This window comes from Bos taurus, chromosome 6 (genome assembly GCF_002263795.3).
Source record: "Bos taurus isolate L1 Dominette 01449 registration number 42190680 breed Hereford chromosome 6, ARS-UCD2.0, whole genome shotgun sequence".
Classification (NCBI taxonomy): Eukaryota; Metazoa; Chordata; class Mammalia; order Artiodactyla; family Bovidae; genus Bos; species Bos taurus.
In genome coordinates, this window is record NC_037333.1 from 37,009,355 (window position 1) to 37,031,362 (window position 22,008).

At 38.8% G+C, this 22,008-nt stretch overlaps 1 long non-coding RNA gene across 1 annotated transcript; it reads right to left on the reverse strand.

Moving 5' to 3' along the window:
* Positions 1–383: 383 nt before the first annotated feature.
* Positions 384–5,250, reverse strand: LOC112447150 (uncharacterized). Its single transcript, XR_003035260.2, has 2 exons — positions 5,157–5,250; positions 384–654 (listed from the first exon to the last, which is right to left on the reverse strand). It is a non-coding gene; the product is annotated as an uncharacterized lncRNA (long non-coding RNA).
* Between the last annotated feature and the right edge of the window lie 16,758 nt (positions 5,251–22,008).

Here is a 22,008-nt window from a genome sequence, read left to right on the forward strand (position 1 = left end):
GTGTTCTTGCCTGGAGACGGGGGAGCCTGGTGGGCTGCCATCTATGGGGTCACACAGAGTCGGACATGACTGAGTGACTTAGCAGCAGTAGCATATTGGACCCCTACTGACCTGGGAGCTCATCTTCCCATGTCATGTCTGTTTGCCTTTTCATACAGTTCTTTATGCCTTCATGTATTCATAAACATTGGGCTGCTTCCATCTGTTGGTGATGTTGTGAATAATGCTGCCATGCACCTGGGTGTGCAAATATCTCCTGCAGATCCTCCTTTGAAGTCTTTTATATACATACCCAGATATGGGATGGTAGCATCATGTGTTATCACCAAATCTTGGCTTTCTCTGCCCATTGAAGCCGAATTTTAAAAATTAGAGACAGAATATGGAGGAAATAGAAAGACGGCTTTAATCTTTAGCCAGTCAAGGAGGCGATGGAGCAGGTCAGTGCTTCAAGAACTGTGCCCAGATCCTAGGGGAACCAAGAGACTTTATGTGGCCTGGTCTCAGAGTCTTAGGGTAAATGATAAGGCTCAAAGTAATGAAGGTCTTGCATCTCCTCCTCCTTGCTTTGTTTCAGTAGTCATAGCTGGAGTCAAGTATACAGGCATTTGAGTCTGTTTGTCTCTCCTGATTTATTGTAATTCGACCTTCTTTCTGAAATGTAAAAAGAAAGAAAACTAGAAGGGGTGGTCTGCATAAAGGCAAGCACCAGGTACAGGATGTAATTAGCATAGACTTAAAAGTGCAGAATATAGCTTATGCAGAGTTAGGGGGCAATATTACAGGATTTAAATTATATGGTGTCAGGTTAGTTTTGACAAAAGCAACTTTAATTACAAACTTCAGATTAGGAAAAGTTAAAGTAAAATCTAGGAATGATCAGGCCTACTCACTCTTCTCTCTATCTTTGTTCTCATGAAAGGAAAAGAAAAACTCATTCTTTCTTCCTTTTCACTGCAACAGTATCATAATTTTATTTTTAATTTTTGAGAAACCTCCATAGTGGTTGCACCAATGTGTACTTGCCTTAACACCACATAAAGATTCCAATTTCTCTACAGCCTTGCCATCATTTGAGATCTCTCTCTCTAGTGGCCATCTGAATGGACGTGAAGTGATACCTCACTGTGGTTTTTTAATCGTTACTGATTTTGAGTACCTTTCACATTTTTTGTCCATTTGTGTATCTTACATGGATTAATGTCTATGAATTCCTTTTCTCATACACTGTGCTAGTGTTTTATGATGTTGCTTTGTTGTTTGAGCTCTTTATTTAGCCTGGACCTTAGCTCCCTATAAGACACGTGCTTTGCAAAAATTTCCTCTCATCCCACAGGTAGCCTTTTCACCTCATTGATTGTTTCCTCTAAGGTGACAATTTTTTACAAATGATGTAATCCTGTTTGACTTCATTTGCTTTTGTTGACTGAGCTTTTGATTTGAAATCCAAGAAATCATTGGTAAATCAAATGTCATAAAACTTCCTCTCTGTCTTTTCTTCTAGAAGATTTATGTTTATAGGTTTATGCATAAAATCTTCTATCCCTTTTGAGTGAAAATTTGTATGTGGTGTTATGTAAGGGTCCAAATTCATTCTTTGACATCCATTCTTAAATATCCACTGTTTTTGGGCACATAAATTCTGCATGAGAGGATACCTATTCTCTGGTTGCACAACTGACACACTGAACTTAGAAGAAAAATCTACTTATTTCCTAATTATTTCCAGTTCTTTGATGTGACCTCATAGTCATATCTGCTACCTATGAATCACAGCCATTTTCTTTGACTTTGTTATGCACAAAGGTGTCCGTTGAAAACAATTCACAAGCGTTTAGTTTGGGGCAACATGAGGACTGCAGCCCGGGAGACATCAGCTCATATAGCTTTGAGAAACTGTTCCAAAGAAGTAAGGGGAAGGGTAGTATATATATGATTTTGGTAAAGGGGGAGTTCTTGCAATCAAACACTATTTTTTGTAGAAAGTTTCTGCTGGTCTCATGAAACTTCTGCTAGTCTCAAGAAACAATCGTCACCGTGAAGGATTTTAGTGCTTTTCTAGATATGAGGAGGTATAAGATTTGGGCTCATAAAATTAGCTCCTGATAATTTCTAACTATCTAAGAACCTGTCATGCCAGTTTTCCCAGAGCACAGAGTGCCTCATTTCTGCTCTCCACCCTGAACTCCTTCAGGGGGTGTTGAAGGTCAGCAGCTGCCGCAGCTCATGATTTAATCCTTGTAGGGTAGACGGCAAGTGCCAATTTGCACTTAGGTTCTCACTGCTCTCTGCACCCACAGTCATCCATGCAGGCCCTGGTAGCTTCTGACGTGTCAGCCAGTTCAGTCGCCTAGTTGTGTCTGACTCATTGTGACCCCATGGACTGCAGCATGCCAGGCCTCCCTGTCCGTCACCAACTCCCAGAGTTTAATCAAACTCATGTCCATTGAGTCGGTGATGCCATCCAACCATCTGATCCTCTGTCATCCCCTCCTCCTCCTGCCCTCAATCTTTCTCAGCATCACGGTCTTCTCCATGAGTCAGTTCTTCACATCATGTGGCCAAACTATTGGAGTTTCAGCTTCAACATCAGTCCTTCCAATGAATATTCAGGACTGATTTCCTTTAGGGTAGACTGGTCGGATCTCCTTGCAGTGCAAGAGACTTTCAAGTGTCTTCTCCAACACCACAGTTCAAAAACATCTATTCTTCTGGGCTCAGCTTTCTTTATAGTCCAACTCTCACATCCATACATGACTACTGGAAAAACCATAGCTTTGATTAGATGGACCTTTGTTGGGAAACTAATGTCTCTGCTTTTTAATATGCTGTCTAGGTCATAGTTTTTCTTTCAAGGAGCAAGTGTCTTTTAATTTCATGGCTATAGTCACCAACTGCAGTGATTTTGGAGACCAAGAAAACACTGTTTCCATTGTTTCCCCATCTATTTGCCATAAAGTGATGGGACCAGATGCCGTGATCTTAGTTTTCTGAATGTTAAGTTTTAAGCCAACTTTTTTTACTCTCCTCTTTCACTTTCATCAAGAGGCTCTTTAGTTCTTCTTCACTTTCTGCCATAAGGGTGGTGTCATCTGCATATCTGAGGTTATTGATATTTCTCCCAGCAATCTTGATTCCAGCTTGTGCTTCAACCAGCCTGGTATTTCATATGATGGACTCTACATATAAGTTAAATAGCAGGGTGACGATATACAGCCTTGATGTACTCCTTTCCTGATTTGGAACCAGTCTGTTGTTCCATGTCTGGTTCTAACTGTAGCTTCTTGACCTGCATACAGATTTCTCAGGAGGCAGGTCAGGTGGTCTGGTATTCCCATCTCTTGAAGGATTTTCCACAGTTTGTTGTGATGCACACAGTCAAAGGCTTTGGCATAGTCAATAAAGCAGAAATAGATGTTTTTCTGGAACTCTCTTGCTTTTTCGATGATCCAACAGATGTTGGCAATTTGATCTCTACTTCCTCTGCCTTTTCAGTTTGAACATCTGGAAGTTCACAGTTCTCATACTATTGAATCCTGGCTTGGAGAATTTTGAGCATTACTTTGCTAGTGTGTGAGAGCAATTGTGTGGTAGTTTGAGCATTCTTTGGCATTGCCTTTCTTTGGGATTAGAATGAAAACTGACCTTTTCCAGTCCTGTGGCCACTGCTGAGTTTTCCAAATTGGCTGGCATATTGAGTGCAGCACTTTCACAGCATCATCTTTTAGGATTTGAAATAGCTCAACTGGAATTCCATCACCTCCACTAGCTTTATTCGTAGTGATGCTTCCTAAGGCCCACTTGACTTCGCATTCCAGGATGTCTGGCTCTAGGTGAGTGATCACACCATCGTGATTATCTTGGTTGTGAAGATCTTTTTTGTACAGTTCTTCTGTGTATTCTTGCTACCTCTTCTTAATATCTTAATTTATGTCCTTTATTGTGCCTATCCTTGCATGAAATGTTCCCTTGGTAACACTGATTTTCTTGAAGAGATCTTGCTCTTTCCTATTCTGTTGTTTTCCTCTATTTCTTTGCATTGATCAGTGAGGAAGGCTTTCTTATCTCTCCTTGCTATTCTTTTGAACTCTGCATTCAAATATCTTTCCTTTCTCCCTTCCCTTTAGCTTCTCTTGTTTTCTCAGCTATTTGTAAGGCCTCCTCAGCTTTTTGCATTTCTTTGTCTTGGGGATGGTCTTCATCACTGCCTCTTGTACAATATCATGAAACTCCATCCATCCTTCTTCAGGGTCTCTATCAGATCTAATCCCTTGAATCTATTTGTCACTTCCACTGTATAATCTGACGTGTACTTTGTTTTTTTCTGAAACAATGAGAAATTTAAGTGATGAATTTAACTTAAATTCAAGTGATTCAAGTGCAGCACTGTGATCACTTAACTGTGGTAAGAATGGCACAGCTTCAGTGGACTAGAGTTTTAAGACAGGTGGTTAGCTCTAGGGGATGTGTGAAAACTGACAAAATAGGATCATGGTGTTTTTTTTGGACACATGTAAGACTTGTTGAAAGTAAATGTAGACAGTTCTTTGGAAATGGAGGGAGACAACTGCGAGGAAGCTCCCTTTAATCACTCCAAGGTCCTAGCACCTGGTGGTGGTGTATTCTGATGTACAAATGATGATATTGGAGAGTGGGCAAGTGTGCTGGGGTTCTGAGAATCTGGGACATCAGATTCTGTCCTTGTGATGTAAACAAATTTCTGGGAAGTACTGAAGACTTGATGCTGTTATATACACAGATGTTTACATTTCCCCAGACTTAGATCAGTGCAATTTGATGGACAGTTGGTGTTGATTGAAACAAACTTGGTGAATATAGCTTTAAAATATCACACGCTGAACTAAATGTTGGAGATGAAAAAGCATTTTGGACATGATAGTAGGCAGGTCAGCAAGGCATGTGCTGTGGTTTCACAGAAAACAGGACGCTAGATATAAAGCTGTAACATACATTACATGTCCTTTAGGGACTTCACTGGTGGTCCAGAGGGTAAGACTCAATCCAGGTTCAGTCCCTCATCAGGGACCCAGATCCCACCAGCCGCAACTAAGACCCGGCGCAGCCTATATGAACAAATAAACAGTTTTTTAAAATACCGCCTGTAAATGAGTGGCCTTCCAGGAAAGCTGACCCACCTGTGGCAGGGACCTTCCTCACATTCTCTTGAAAGAGTGGTGCTCTTGTCAAAGTTCCGGGTTCCACAGCACGTGTCACTTAGTTGTGTGAGAAGTCCACCGGTCAGAGGCAGTGAGCATTTGTTTTTTAAACAGTTTATTTTGTTTCTAGGCTAGAAGTTCTCACTTTTCACAGCCCATGTTGTCATTTTATCCATCTTGAGTGGAAGGAGGGTTTTTGTTTCGGTTGTGGTAATTGATGCAATGGAACTGGGTAGCAGGCTATGCTCACATGTAACATTGGTATGAATGAGATATAACGTCATTTTCTATAGCTGGTAGTTTGTTTTCCGCTGTACTAAGAATGACTAATGCATGTGCATAGAAAGAAGATGTATGTTTGATGCTGTTTGCACAGGGAATAGTAGATGCTCAGGCTGATAAAATGGTTATGAAGACTTATAAAGTACTTTCTTCTTTTACTTCTTCTCTCTGGCTTTGTCACGTGCAGCCATTGTGCACACGTTTTTATTCTCTCATAGTTTCAGTATGGTCACCCCACTGTCAAGCATCAAACAACGTGCCATGCAGCGAGGAGGAGGATGTGTGAGTCTGACAGGACTTAGCGGTTTTGATTTGAAGCCCCTCCTTCTTCATTCGGGGAATGTTATCCTCACTTGCCCTTCTCCATATCACTGGCCATACCACATGGCCCCTGTAAGGAAATACATGTTCTGTGGAGCACAGGCAAACACGTGAGAAGATTTCTGTGAATGGCTGAAGTTACTTGAACTCTTTCACGGAGCCTGACCCAAAGAACATTACAAACAGTTAAATGTTTGAGTTGAGGATTGTCGGTTGGTGCCTTGTCGAGGACCTCGGCTACCCTTTCTCTGTTGTGTGAGACCGCTGGTGTCAGCCCGTGAAGGGTCATCAAGTGCCTGGAGGGTTACAACGATATTGATGATGACAGTGACTTGCAGTTCTTTGAAATTATAAAGAATAAAATAGTTTCTAGTATAATTGTCCCAGAAAATTGTGCTTATGTTATAGTACTTTTATTTTATAAACTAGTCAGGAAAGTGACTGAGTTAAAATAATAGGAACTGTTGGGCAGGCTCAGGAGAGACAGTGAGGGGAGTACCCCGGAGACGGGCAGAGCCGTGCAGAACAGCTCCTTCCCAGCCCTGCCCAGACTCCCCCACCGGGCTGTGTGCAGCCCTGTCCCTCCCTGGACCCTCCCTTTGCTGCACAGGTTACAGGGCTTCATTGGCTGTTCCTCCCACATCTCAGTGGCTTGTGCTCACATTTGGCTGAAATAAAAGCAGATATGTGGGAACAAAGACCTATATGTTTTGGAGACCTTTTTATTGAATGTAACTGATTTTACAGTGTCCTATTCATTTCTGCTTGGAGTCTCATTAAGTCCTGCGCTTCATGAGCCATCCCATCCAGTACCCTTCTTTCCATTCCCAGAGATCCAGTTCAAATTCAAAAATGTAAATAAATATGCATGATGTGAAACGATAAACCACATTCAAGCTACTTAATATATCTGTCATCTGACTTTGTATTTTTTTCTGGTGAAACACTTCAAATACATCTCTTAGCAAATCTCAAGTATAATATGCCTTATGTTAACTGTTTCACCAGGCTGAGCTTAGATTTCTGGAACTCATTCATCCTGTATAACTGAATTTTTGTACCATCTGACCAACATCTATTATCCCCACAGCAAGTTCCAGACAATTGATATTCTGCTCTGTTTTATGAGTTGGGCTTTAGCAGATTCCACACACAATTGAGATAATACAGTATTTTCCTTTCTGTGTTGCCTTATTCTACTTCATGATGTCCTTCATGTTCATTCATGTTATCTAACATGGAAGGATGTCCTTTTTTGAAGGATGAATAATATTCATTCATATATGTCACATTTTCTTTACTTACATGTCTGGTAGAGAAACAAGAGTGAGATGCCACTTCAAATTTCTAGCTGCATAAATTAATGAGACAAAATACAGCAAAAAATTGGTATACTAAGTTTTATTGAGAAAGGGGAGGAATTAAAAGTACCATGTACTACCGATGGGAGTATAAAAAATACATCTATTTAGGAGAACTGATTGGCTTTTACTTAAAAGTTTATCTAACATATTAGGAAAAAAGTGGAAGTATACATGAACATTGAAAACTCTCTGAACTCATCTGAACTTCTAAGATACCCTTGCTTTCTGTATTCCTCCACACTAGATGTACAGTTAGTTCCTACTGTATGCAAACATTTCTTTAAAAATCAATGACAGGGAAACAGAAGGAAAGAGAGAGAGGTAGGTCCCAGGATCTGCCTCCTCTTGGTTACTATGAAACTCCTAGTGCCGAAACCCCAGAGTGTTACGAGTATTACCTTCAACATCAGCCGCGAGGTTTCCTAAACAATGCACTGTAACCTACTTATAAACAGAGAGATTCTCAGTAGTTGTTGCACTATTGACTGTGCGCTTGTCATTTGCCAGAGAGATTTACTCAGATGTTACAACCTTTATTAGCCTCTGTAAAGTTTAAAGTCGCAGCCAGTGATCCTTTAAGACCACAGTGGAAGGGGAAAGCTACTTACATGACCTTTCAGGTACTAGGCAGAATCCATTTCATTCTGGTGTTTGTTTCCATGTGAACCCTCCCTGGTCACACCTGGCATCGGGTGTCCCTAAAAGAGAGGTAAAATATGGGTCATGGCTTATCCATTCATTTCTCTAATTGTTTACTGTGTATTCGGTTGAAGGGATCATCACAAGTATTTGATATAAGTGAGGTTATTATCTCAAGGTCTCAAACTAGAAGCTCTTCACAATTAGGCTATGATTTGAATGCAAGGCATGGGATTAGTGAGGAGAAGGAACAAGTAGGGACCCTCACTCCACCCGCTGCATCTACCGTCACCCCTCCTCCATCCCTCTACTCCATCCTTCTCTATTGCTCTTTGTGACCTCAATATCTCTGCCCCTGTAACCTCGGGATATCTCCAGAACTAATTCCTCCCCCTCCTGGCTCCTTTATTGCTCTCCCACTTCCATCCTGTGCATTTTAGACATCCATCCAGATGGAGCTTCTACCCCGGATTCCAGAGCTCTCAACCCAACCCTCCTCCCCTTCTACTACTTCCAAACCTTTGACACTTCATATCCTCCTCCTCCCTGCCCTTTATCCTCCTCTCATTCCAATGACTCCAGCCATTTCTCATATCCTGTTAATGACTAATGCCCTCAAATACTCAGTCATCAGTTATCAAGTGTCCTCAGTTTGCTCATGATCTTGCACCCATTTTCCCCAACCCCACAATTCCCGACTCTGCAATTTTTTGGAATAGTTTGAGAAGAAGAGGTGTTAACTTTTCTCTAAATGTTTGGTAGAATTCACTTGTGAGGCCATCTGCTCATGGACTTTCATTTGCTGGAAGTTTTTTTTAAATAACTGATTCAATTTTATTGCTGATCATTCATTTGATAATATATCCTATTTCTTTCTCATTCAGTCTTAGATGATTGTATGTTTCTAGGGGTTTGTCCATTTCTCCTAGATTGACTGTCCAGTTTTTCAGCATATGACTCTTCATAGCAATGTCATGCTTGCTGGTATTTCTGTTGTGTCGGTTGTACCTCCCCCTTCTTCATATCTGATTTTATTGATTTGGGCCCCCTCTTTTTTTTTTTCATTCATGAATCTGGCTAAATTTTGTTTAACTTTTCAAAGAACCAGCTCTTCGTTTCATTGATTTGATTTGTAGTATTTTCTATTGATTTGTAGTCTCTATTTATTTCTGCTCTAATCTCTCTGGTTTTTAAAAATTTCACTAACTTTGAATTTTGTTCTTATTCTTGCTCCTCTGAGTGTCAGGTTAGATTGTACATTTGAGATATTTCTTGTTTGCTATGGTAAGCATGTATCACTGTAAACTTCCCTTTTAGAACTAATTTTGCTGTGTCCCATAATTTGAATTTTCTTTTTATTTTGTCTCTAGATATCTATTTCCTCTTTGATTTCTTCAGTGATCCATTGGTTGATTAGTAACGTGTTGTTTAGACTTCTCGTGTTTTTGTTTTTTGCAGTTATATTCAATTTGTAGTCTCAGAGCATTGCATTTGGAAAACAAATACTCAATATGATTTCAGTTTTCTTAAATTTCGTGAGGGTTCTTTGAAGCCTCTTATGTGATTTATCCTGGAGAAATTTCCATGTGCACTTGAAAAGGGAGTGTATTCCATTTGTATATTCTGATATATATCACTTCCCTTTATCCATTGGTTGGTTGATGGTCACTTGCGTTGCCCTGCGGTGGTCAACTCACAGCGTCTGAAGTCGGTCTTTCTGCCAGTGGCTGAGTTGTGTTCGTGCTGTGTTAGCTTGTCCAGAAGTGTCCCAGCACTGGCACCTGAAGGCCCTTTGTTCTGGGTAAGGCTGGGTATTGGGTGTATAAGCTGGAAGGAGGATTCCAAAATAGCATTTGCCAGCACTTGTTCTATGTGTTAGAAAAAGTTTCCAAAAATGGCTGCCACCAGTGTCTGTGTCCCCAGGGTGAGCTGCAGTTGCCTCCTGCCTTTCCAGGAGACTCCAAGGTCATCAGGCAGGTCTGCCCCAGGCTCCTATCATATTACTACTTCTTCCCTGGGTCCCAGAGTATGTAAGACCTTTGTGTGTGCCCGTTAAGAGTGAGTCTCTATTTCCCCCTCCCCTCTGGGACTCCTGAAATAGAGTCTCAGTGGCCTTCAAAGCCAACTTCTCTGGGGTCTTGTTTTCCCAGTGTAGGACCCCCAGGCTGGGGAGGCCAACGTGGGGTTGAATCTCTCTCTCCATTGAGAGAACCTCTGCAATTTTAATTATTTCCCTTTTGGGAGTTGTCAGTCTAGGGGTATGGGACTTACCTATATCGCAACTCCATCCCTACCACACACCTCATCAATCCTTTGTATCTTTAGTTGAAGAAGGCCTTTTCTGATAGGTTCCAGGTCTCTTTCATTGATGATCACTCTGCAAAAAGAAGTGCTCTTGGTTTGCCTGTGAGAGGAGGTGAGTTCTGGGTCTTCCAGTTCCACCATCCTCTCCCAGCTCTCCAATGTGTTGTAGTTTTAATTTTTTTTCCTGCATATTTAATCTTGGTACGTTTGACTTTTCTCTGTAATTACTTAACAGAAGGTAATTTATATCTAATTGTGTGGCATCACTGTTTTGGCATGTTATAGAGTTTTATTTATTGAAATTTAATTGACATATAAAATCACAGTAATTATAGGGCTACAATGCAATGATTCAACATTCATATACATTGCAAAATGATCAACATAATTAGTCTCATTACTACTTATCATAACAAGTTACAAAATTTACTTTTTTCCATTGAGAACTGAACAGTTACTTTCTTAGTCAAAATTATTGTACTACCAGTTTGAAAGTAGCTAGGTCACCATGCTATACATTGTATGTTCATTATTACATAACTGGAATTTGTAGCTCTTGACCCCCTTCACCCATTTGTGCAACCCTCTACCGCACTTCCCTTCTAGCACCATCGATCTATGTATTTATGAGTTTTGTGTTTTTGGTTCCATATAAATGTGAAATCATACAGTATTTGTCTTTTTCTGATGTACTTCCCTTAAACTGATAATCCCAAGATCTATCCAGGTTGTCACAAATGGCAATATTTCATCCTGTTATGGCTGAAGAATAGTCCAATGGGCGTGCTGTGGTTCATGGGGTGGCAAAGAGTCAGACACAACTGAGCAACTGAACTGTACAGAAATATACAGACATATGCACATATATTATTATACATACATGTATGTGTATATGTCTGTATGTATGTATACATACATATACATGTCACATCTATATATTCACTTATATATAGATATTTATGTATCCAATCTATGTGTATATATGTGTACAGAAATATTCAGACACATGCACATATATAATTCTCATATATGTGTATATATATATTTGTATACACACACACATATATCACATCTTTTTCAGTTCACCTCTCAGTGGCTCTTAGGTTGTTTCCATATCTTTACTATTGGAAATAATGCTGTAATGAACATGGTGGTACATATAGATTGTCCAATTAGTGTTTCCTTTTTTTCCAGATACATATTCAAAAGTGACACTGCATTATTGTATAGTAGTTATATTTTTAATTTTTTGAGGACTTTCCATACTGTTTTCCATAGTGACTGAACCAATTTACATTCCCACCAACAATATGCTAGAATTCCCTTTTATCCACATTCTCATCACCACTTGTTGTCTTTTTGATAATAGTCAGGTATGAGGTTATATGTCATTGTGGTTTTGATTTGCATTTTGCCAATTTAAGTGATGTTGAGCATCCTTTCATGTGTCTGTTGGCCATCTATATAGCTATCTACTTTGGAAAAAAATGTGTATTTATATTTTCTGGCCAGTCCAGTTTTTAGCAGGATTGCTTGTATTTTTTTTTTTTTTTTTTGCTGTTTTTGCTTTTTCCTTAATGAACTGTATGAATTTTAATATTTTGGATATTACCACCTCATCTGTATATGATTTAAAAATATCTTCTGTCATTCAGTAGGTTGCCTTCTTATTTTTTGATGGTTCCTCTGTACATAAGCTTTTAAGACTGATGCCCTACCATTTGCTTCTATTGCTTTCACTTTTTTTGTCAGATTCAAAAAATCATCTCCAAGATCTATGTCAAGGAACTTACTACATTCACATTTTCTTCTATGAGTTTTATGGTTTTACATCTTCCATTCAAGTCTTTAACCCATTTTATTTTTTGTGTATGGTGTTAGATAGTGGTCCAGTTTCATTGTTTTGCATGTGGCTGCCAGTTTTCCCAATAGTGTTTATTAAAGAGATTATTGTATTTCTTCATTGTGTGTCCTTGGCTTCTTTGTCATATATTAATTGACCATATATGCTTAGGTTTATTTCTTTGCTCTGTATTTGTTATTATGCCAATACTAAACTGTCTTTATTATCATAGTTTGTAGTAGAATTTCAAATCTTAAAACACACAGCCTTTAGTTTTGTGGGTTTTTTCTTTCTCATGATTGCTTTCACTGTTTGAATTCTTTTGTAGTTCCATGCAAATTTTAGAATTTTTTGTTCTATTTCTGTAATAAATGCTACTGACATTTTGATAGGGATAGCACTGAACTTGCATATTGCTTTGGGAAGCATAACCATTTTAACAATATTAATTCTTTTAATTAATGGGCAAAGATTATCTTAACATTTATTTGTGTTGTCTTCAATTTCTTTCCTTCACGTCTTATAGTTTTTGGTACAGAAGTCTTTCAAAACTCTCTTGGATAAATTTATTCGTATGGATTTTTCTCATGTAATTGTAAATGGAATTATTTTATGTCTTTCAGATATTTTGTTGTTAGTGTATAGATTTAAAACCGAGTTTTATATGTTGATTCTGTACCCTGAAACTTGATTGAATTTATTAGTTCTACCATTTTGTGGAGGAGTCATATACAAGGTCATCCATTTTGGGGGGAGTCCTATACAAGATCATGTTTTCTGAAAATAGAGAAAGCTTCACTTCTTCCTCTCCATTTTGGAGGCCTTTATATTTCTTATTTTTGTGTCAGATTGTTTTTGTTAGGACTACAGTACTATCTTTAATAAGAGTAGTGAATGTGGATATGCTTGTTCCCAATTTTTAAAGAAAAGCTTTCAGTTTTTCACCATTAGGTGTACGAGGTTAGTTGTGGGTCTATACTGTATGTATGGCCTTGTATTGAGATATGCTCCTGTTCCCAGTTTGAGAGATTTTGTCAAAAAGGACATTGAATTTTGTCAAATAGTTTTTCTGAATCTACTGAAAAGATCATATATCAATATTTATTCATTATTTTAACGTTGCATATCACCCTTATTGATTTATATATATATTATATAATTTATATATATCTTATATATGTTATATATAACAATAAGGTTGTGCCAACCTTCCATGCCAGGGGGTAGATTCCACTTGATAATAGTGTATAACCTTTTAAATTTGCTGTTGAATTTCGTTATACTTTTGCTGAGAATTTTTGCATTTGTATCTTCTTTAATTTATTTTAATTGGAGGCTAATTACTTTATAATACTGTGGCGGTTTTTGCCACACACTGACATGAATCAGCCATGGGTGTACATGTGTCCCCGTCCTGAAACCCCCTCCCGCCTCCCTCCCCGTCCCATCCCTCTGGGTGGTTGTCCCAGTACAGCAGCTTTGGGTGCTCTGTTTCATGCATCAAACTTGGGCTGGCCATCTATTTCACATACAGTAATATAAATCTTTCATTCCTATTCTCTCAAATCATCCCACCCTCTCCTCCTCCCACAGAATCCAAAAGTCTGTTGTTTATATCTGTGTCTCTCTTGCTGTCTCACATATAGGGTCGTCATTACCATCTTTCTAAATTCTATACATATGCACCAATTTACTATATTGGTGTTTTTCTTTCTGACTGACTTCACTCCATATAATAGGCTCCAGTTTCATCCACCTCATTAGAACTGACTCAAATGTGTTTTTTTTTTAATTTTTTTTATTGAAGGATAATTGCTTTACAGAATTTTGCTGTTTTCTGTCGAACCTCAACAGAAATCAGCCATAGGTATACATATATCCCCTGCCTTTTGAACCTCCCTCCCATCTCCCTCCCCATCCCACCCCTATAGGTTGATTCAGATGCCCTGTTTGAGTTTCCTGAGCCATACAGCAAATTCCCATTGGCTATCTATTTTACATACGGTAATGGAAGTTTCCATGTTACTTTTCCATACATCTCCCCCTCCGCCTCCCCTCATGTCCATAAGTCTCTTCTCTATGTCTGTTTCTCCATTGCTGCCCTGTAAATAAATACTTCAGTACCATTTTTCTAGATTCCATATATATGTGTTAGAATATGACATTTATCTTTCTCTTTCTGACTCACTTCACTCAGTATAATAGGTTCTAGGTTCATCTACCTCATCAGAACTGACTCAAATGCATTCCTTTTTACGGCTGAGTAATATTCAATTGTGTATATGAATCATTCATCTATCAATGGACACTGATTGCTTCCATGTTCTAGCTATTGTAAATAGTGCTGCAAGGATCAGTGGGATACATGTATCTTTTTCAATTTTGGTTTCCTCAGGGAATATGCCTAGGAGTGGGATTGCTGGGTCATATGGTGGTTTTATTTCTATTTTTTAAGGAATCTCCATACCGTCTTCCATAGTGGCTGTATCAGTTTTCATTCCCACCAACGGAAGAACATTGCCTTTTCTCCACACCCTCTCCAGCATTTGTTGTTTGTAGACTTTTTGATGATGGCCATTCCAACTGGTGTGAGGTGATATCTCATTGTAATCTTGATTTGTATTTCTCTAATAATGAGTGATGTTGAGCATTTTCTCATGTGATTGTTATCCATCTGTATGTCTTCTCTGGAGAAATGTCTGTTTAAGTCTCTTTCCCACTTTTTGATTGGGTTGTTTGTTTTTCTGGCATTGAGTTGTATGAGCTGCTTATATATTTTGGATATTATTCCTTTGTCAGTTGTTTCATTTGCTATTATTTTCTCCAATTTTGAGGATTGTCTTTTCACCTTGCTAATTTTCCTTTTCTGAGCAAAAGCTTTTAAGTTTAATCAGGTCCCACTTGTTTACTTTTGTTTTTACTTCCATTACTCTAGGAGGTGGGTCATAGAGGATCTTGCTTTGATTTATGTCATTGAGTGTTCTGCCTCTAAGAATTTTATAGTTTCTGGTCTTACATTTTGGTCTTAAATCCATTTTGAGTTTATCTTTGTGTATGGTGTTAGGAAGTGTCCTAATTTCATTCTTTTACATGAGCTGTCCAGTTTTCCCAGCACCATTTATTGAAGAGGCTGTCTTTGCCCCAGTGTATATTCTTGCCTCCTTTGTCAAAAATAAGGTACCCATAGGCGCATAGGTTTATTTCTGGGCTATCTTGTTCCATTGGTCTATATTTCTGTTTTTGTGCCAGTACCATACTGTCTTGATGACTGTAGCTTTGTAGTATAATCTGAAGTCAGGAAGGTTGATTCCTCCAGCTCCATTCTTTCTCAGGACTGCTTTGGCTATTTGGAGTCTTTTGTGTTTCCATATGAATTGTGAATTCTTTTGTGCTAGTTCTGTGAAAAATGCCACTGGTAATTTGATAGGAATCACATTGAATCTGTAGATTGCATTTGGTAGTATAGTCATTTTCACAATATTGATCTTCCTACCCAGGAACATGGAGTATCTCTCCATCTGTTTATGTCATCTTTGATTTCTTTCATCAGTGTCACATAATTTTCTGTGTACAGTTCTTTTGTCTCCTTAGGTAAGCTTATTCCTAGATATTTCTTTCTCTTGCAATGGTGAATGGAATTGATGCCTTAATTTCTCTTTCTGATTTTTCATTGTTAGTATATAGAAATGCAAGTGATTTCTGTGTATTTATTTTGTATCCCAAGACTTTGCTAAATTCACTGATTAGCTCTAGTAATTTTCTGATACTATCTTTAGGGTTTTCTATGTACAGTATCATGTCATCTGCAAACAGTGAGAGCTTTACTTCTTTTCTGATCTGGATTCCTTTTATTTCTTTTTCTTCTCTGACTGCTGTAGCTAGGACTTCCAGAACTATGTTGAATAATAGTGGTGAAAGTGGACACCTTTGTCTTGTTCCTGATCTTAGGGGGAATGCTTTCAGTTTTTCACTATTAAGAATAATGACTGCTGTAGGCTTATCATATACAGCCTTTACTATGTTGAGGCAGGTTCCTTCTATGCCCATTTTTTGAAGAGCTTTAATCATAAATTGGTATTGAATTTTGTCAAAGGTTTTTTTTTTGTCAAATTTTGTCAAAGGTTGAGATGATCATATGGTTTTTATCTTTCAACTTGTTAATATAGTGTATCACACTGATTGATTTGCATATATTGAAGAATCCTTGCATTCCTGGAACAAACCCAACTTGATCGTGATGTATGAGCTTTTTGGTGTGTTGCAGAATTCTGTTTGCTAAAATTTTGTTAAGGATTTTTTCATCTATGCTCATCAGTGATACTGGCCTATAGATTTTTTTGTGTGTTATCTTTTTCTGGTTTTGATATCAGGGTGATGGTGGCCTTGTAGAATGAGTTTGGAAGTGTTCCTTCCTCTGCAATTTTTTGAAAGAGTTTTAGAAGGATAGGCATTAACTCTTCACTCAATGTTTGATAGAACTCTCCTGTGAAGCCATCTGGTCCTGGGCTTTTGTTATTGGGGAGATTTTTGATCACAGCTTCCATTTCAGTGCTTGTAATTGGGTTGTTCATAATTTCTATTTCTTCCTGGTTCAGTCTTGGAAAATTGAACTTTTCTAAGAATCTGTCCATTTCTTCAATCTGTTTTATTGCCATATAGTTGTTCATAATAGTCTCTTATAATCCTTTGTTTTTCTGCATTGTCTGTTGTAACCTCTCCTTTTTCATTTCTAATTTGATTTGATTCTACTTTTTCTTGATGAGTCCGGCTAAAGGCTTGTCAGTTTTGTTTATCTTCTCAGAGAACCAGATTTTAGTTTTATTAACCTTTACTTTTCTTTCATTGCTTTTTCCTTTATTTCTGCTCGGATCTTTATGATTTCTTTCCCTGTATTAATTTTGGGGTGTTTTGTTCTTCTTTTTCCAGTTGTTTTAGATAAAAACTGTAAATCAATTGCATATAGAAGGAAATGTACCTCAACATAAAAATGGCCACATAACAAACCCATGATCAACATAATACTCATTATGGTATTATGGGGAAAAGCTGAAAGCTTTTGTTTTGGGATCAGAACAAGACAATGATGCCCACTCTATAACATTTATTTAACATAGCACAAGATGTCCTGCTCCAAACAGTTAGGCAAGAAAAAAAGTAAAAGGCATTCAAGAAGGAAAGTGAGAATGAAAATTGTCTTCATTTTAGTGGCATATTATATTGGAAACCTTTAAAGAACGCTTCCCTGCCCCCCAATTTTGCTAGAACTGAACAAATTTAGGAAATTTGCAGGATACAAAATATACAAAAAGCAGTTTTTCTACATGAGGACAACAGACTATCAGAATCAGAAACAATCCCACCTTCAATTACATCAAAAACAAATACACAGGAATAAACTTGAAAAGGAGGTAAAAATCATCTATATACTAAGAACTATAAAACATTAATGAAAGAAATTAAAGACCTATAATGGAAATATGTTCCATGCTCATGGATTGAAATTATTATTGATAAATTATTCATACTACCCCTAGATATCTATAGATTCAAAGCCATTTATATCAAAATTATAATGGCAGTTTTCAAAAAAACAGAAAACAAATTCTAAAAACGTATGAATCTACAAAAGATCTTACATAACTAAAGCAATCTTGCCAAAAGAAACAAAGCTGGAGTATCACATGTTTTCATTTTACTATTTTTGTCCATACTGTGCAGCATGTGGGGGGGTCTCAGTTCCCTGACTGGGGATAAAACCCATGCCCTCTGAAGTGGAAGCATGAAGTCTTAACCACTGGACCAATAGGGAGCTCCCTCACTCGTCCTAATTTTCAACTAAACTACAAAAATTGGATAAATCAGTATGGTATTGTTATAAAAACAGACCATTGATCAGTGGAAAAGAAACTCAGACATGATGTTTGTTAAATTTATGACAAAGGAGGATACTGTAGTGAAGAGATAGTCTCTTCAACACTTGGTGTTTGGAAAACAATAGCAATATGGGGAAAAAAAAAACCTGGACCCTTCTTATACCATACAGAAAAGCCAACTATTCATAAAAACAGGTTAAAGACCTAAACTTAAGACCTGAAATAAAACTCAGAAAGGGAAGACTCCTTGACATTGGTCTTGGCAATGACTTTTTGCTGTTGTTGAATTTGACACCAAAAGCAAAATATTTAAGACTTCAATTTCAGTTGATTTTTGTATATGGTAGAAATTAAGGGCCCACTTTAATTCTTTACAAGTAAGTATCCAGTTTCACCAGCAAATGTGAAAGAGACTGTCTCTTCCATTCCCTGGATATCTTTGTCTCCTCTCTAAAAAATTAATGGAACATATGAGAGTTTATTTCTGGGCCAGTTTCAGAACCTATGTGGCATCAAGTATAAACAGAGCAAAAAGCAAAATCAAAAAGACAGCAAACAAACAAAATGAGAAGTTCAAAAAGAAGATGAAAATGGCACTGAAAAGGCAGTATTGGATTGAAAGACCGCATTTGATGAAAGACCAGTATTTCCTCAAGGAAGCTATATGAATGAAAAAGTGTCAATAAGCCATAGAGGACGTAGAACGTCCATGGAGGAAAACCATATAACAAATGAATGTTGGAAGGTGTGGAGAAAATGAAAGCCTATGTTATCCATGGGAAAAAATAATAGAGCCACTACAAAGGATGCTACATATATCCTTTGGTTAAGATATCCCTTAAGTAAAAACTGAAGTTCACAGATCAGGCAATATTACTGCTCACCATATATCCAGAAAAAATTTTAATTTGAAAGGCACATGGATCCTTACGATCACCAAGAACACAATATTTATAATACTCAAGACATGGAAACACAAAATATCCTGGAGAGATGAACATATGAAGAGAAAGTGATGGAGAACTAGAATCTTACCCAGCCAAAAAGAATGCAATAGTGAATATCAAAGCAAAAAGAAGAACCACGAATTACCAACTAAGTGAACTAAGTTATACAGAGAACACCATCATGTGATACCACTGAGAGGTGGAATTGAAAAACTCATGCAACTTAATGAATGTCACGATACTGGATGCTTGGGGCTAGTGCACTGGGACGATCCAGAGGGATGGTATGGGGAGGGAGGAGGGTTCAGGATGGGGGACACATGTATACCCGTGGCGGATTCAATTTAATATTTGGCAAAACTAATACAATTATGTAAAGTTTAAAAATAAAAATTAAAAAAAAAATAAAATAAAAGAAGTAAATTCAAAGGATTAACAAAAAAAGGCCAAACAGAAAACAATGTGGAAAGAGGAAAAATTAGAAGGTGGGGACCACATATATGTAAAATAGATCATCAATGAAGATGCAATGTGTAGCAAAGGGAATTTTACAAACAGGCTTTAATCATCTCAAAGAGAACAAAAGATGAAAAACAATTATGTGTAGGTATATAACAGAGCCAAATACTAAAGAATGGAAAAATAATTATAAATAATACAGCAAGAAAAATTAAGGAACACAAAGAGAATTAAAAAACAGTACCCACACTAGCTGCATTGACTTCTTTTCCCAGGCCGGTTTCACATACCTGCAGGCAGACCAAGCTTGGACTCAAGGCTGGATTGTCCTGGGACTCAGGAGCCAGGGAGGTGTCCCCAGAACACGACCCCATTTGGACCTGTACTGCCCAGTCCAATTGTCAGGGACCGCTATGACGGAGCCTTAGGAAACAAACCACAGGGCAATCACATCGTCGCACATTCAGACCACAGTCAAGAAAAAACCCTTCCCTGGAAAGGACACAGGCACCGAAAAGTCCACAGCGCTTACTATTTACAACAGACAGGACTGAAGCGTCAGAGGGAAGAAGTCAGACTCCAGAAGCCCTTGGGCTTTCTTCTGACACATGGTATTCCAAATTGTATCTCAGAAAGGCAAGTTTCATTCAGGCTCCTTTGGCCCCTTAAAAGAGTGGGGGCGGGGAGGGAGAGAGCAGCACTGCTGCCACCTTGTGGACACATCTCATAACAGCAACCGTGAAACCTCTGCAGCAGGGCAAGGAATATTCAGAAGGCCTGGGGGTTGTCAAGGACACCAGCCCTCAGAAAATAGGCCTGGAAACCTAATACCAAGAGAGCTAAAATCAATACAAGTTTTGCAGAGGTCAATTTCAAGAGGTAAACATGACTCACACCGCTTACAATCAAACAGGAAAGAAAAACAACCCCTATCCCCAGATCCTGGTCTACATTGTTAATGATTAGAGACAGACAAGGGACTGAAAGGGAAGGAGGTCTCATCCCACGCCAGTCAGACAGAGTTATCGGTATCACTTTTATGAACCGTAACTGCTGGAGTGGGTGCCGGGTAAAGGAAAAGTTCCTAAGCTGTCCATGGCAATGAAAAATGTACAGAAGTATCTGGACAAAGGTACCAAGGCTCCTGGGGAAACGATGAACACAATTAGAGCATTCAGATCATCAGGCAACCTATGCCAGGCCCTCTATGCAGAGGAAACCTCCATTCGAAAAGATACGGCACCCCGACATTCCCCAGACAATGAGGAGGCCAAATTGTCCACGGACAGATGAATGGATAAGGAAGACCTGCTCTAGACAGACAAAACTTAGCAATAAAGAATTAAAATAAGGCCTTTCTCAGCACCATGGACGGAAGTCAGGAAAGTAAATGAGACAGAATGGCAATCAGCCTGTGATATCACTTAGAGGTGAAATATTCATCTTAAGAATGAATTTAGAACAGAGAAATCAATTTGGACATTAGAAAAAGAAGCCAGAGTTTCCAAAGGAGAAAGGTGTGAAGGAAGGAAAAATTAGAAGGTGGTTGCAACCTATACACACTAGTAGATACCTATATATGAGTGTGTGTGTATAAAATAGATCATCAAGAAAACCTACTGAATTACCATGGGAAATTCGACTCAGCCAGCTTTAATAACGTCTATGGGTACTGAAACTGAAAATAATGGGTATGTTTAAAAGTATAACAAAATTCCTTATTGTACATCTGAAAGAAACAAGCATTATAAAAAAAAAAAAAAGGATATTTCTAGAAAAATTAAATGTAAAGCTATTGGGGGCGGGGGGGGTGGTGGTGGGAAAGACAACAATCGCTGCTACCCTACTTCTTTCTAGCCGCCATTTCCCAGGCTAATATCTCATTTCTGCAGGCTGATCAGGCTTGGTCTCTAGACTGGGATGTCCTAGGGCTCAGGGAGCCAGGGAGGTGTCCCCAGAACACAAGCCCCCTTTGTACCTGTTCTGCCCAGTCCAATCTGCCTGGGACCACAGTGTCCACATGCAGACCAACCCCCAAGAGCAAATTCAAGCCTAGTGCATCCCAGGTATGGTCAAGCCCCTGTGGTTGAAGAGCTTTGAAAAGCCAGCGGGTCTCCAGCTGATGCGGATCCCCACACCAGCTGTCTGTTTCAAAGCCCTCCCCTAAAAACGACAGCTGCCTCAAACACAGAGATTTTGCAGGGGCCAACATTTGTTGTGAGTGAAGTATCAGAGGGATGAAGTCAGACAACAGAAGCCCTGGGCTTTTTCTGGCCAATAGCATTCCGAATTGCAACTCAGGCAGGCAAGTTTCACTAAAGTCCTTTGGCCTCATTAAAGAGTGGGGAATGCGGAAGTGCTGCCGCCTTGTGGACACATCTCATAACAGCAACACTGAAACCTCTGCTGCAGAGCAAGGAATATTCAGAAGGCCTGGGGCTGTCCATGACAACACTCAGGAAATAAGCTGGGAAAGTTTCTGCAGAGAGATCTAAAATCCAAACGCGTTTTCAAAGGCCAGTTTCAAGAGGGAAACATGATACACACCGTTAACAATCAAACAGGGAAAAAGACACCCCCAAGAGCCTGGTCTACATTGTTAATGATCAGAGACAAGGGGCTGAAACCACGAGGAGGTGTCGCCTCACACCAGTCAGAGGGAGGGGCTATCGATATCACTTTTTTGAACCCTAACTGCTGGAGTGAGTGCCGGGTAAAGGAAAAGTTCCTAAGCTGTCCATGGCAATGAAAAATGTAAAGAGCTACCTGGACAAATGTGCCAAAGTTCCTTGGGCAACT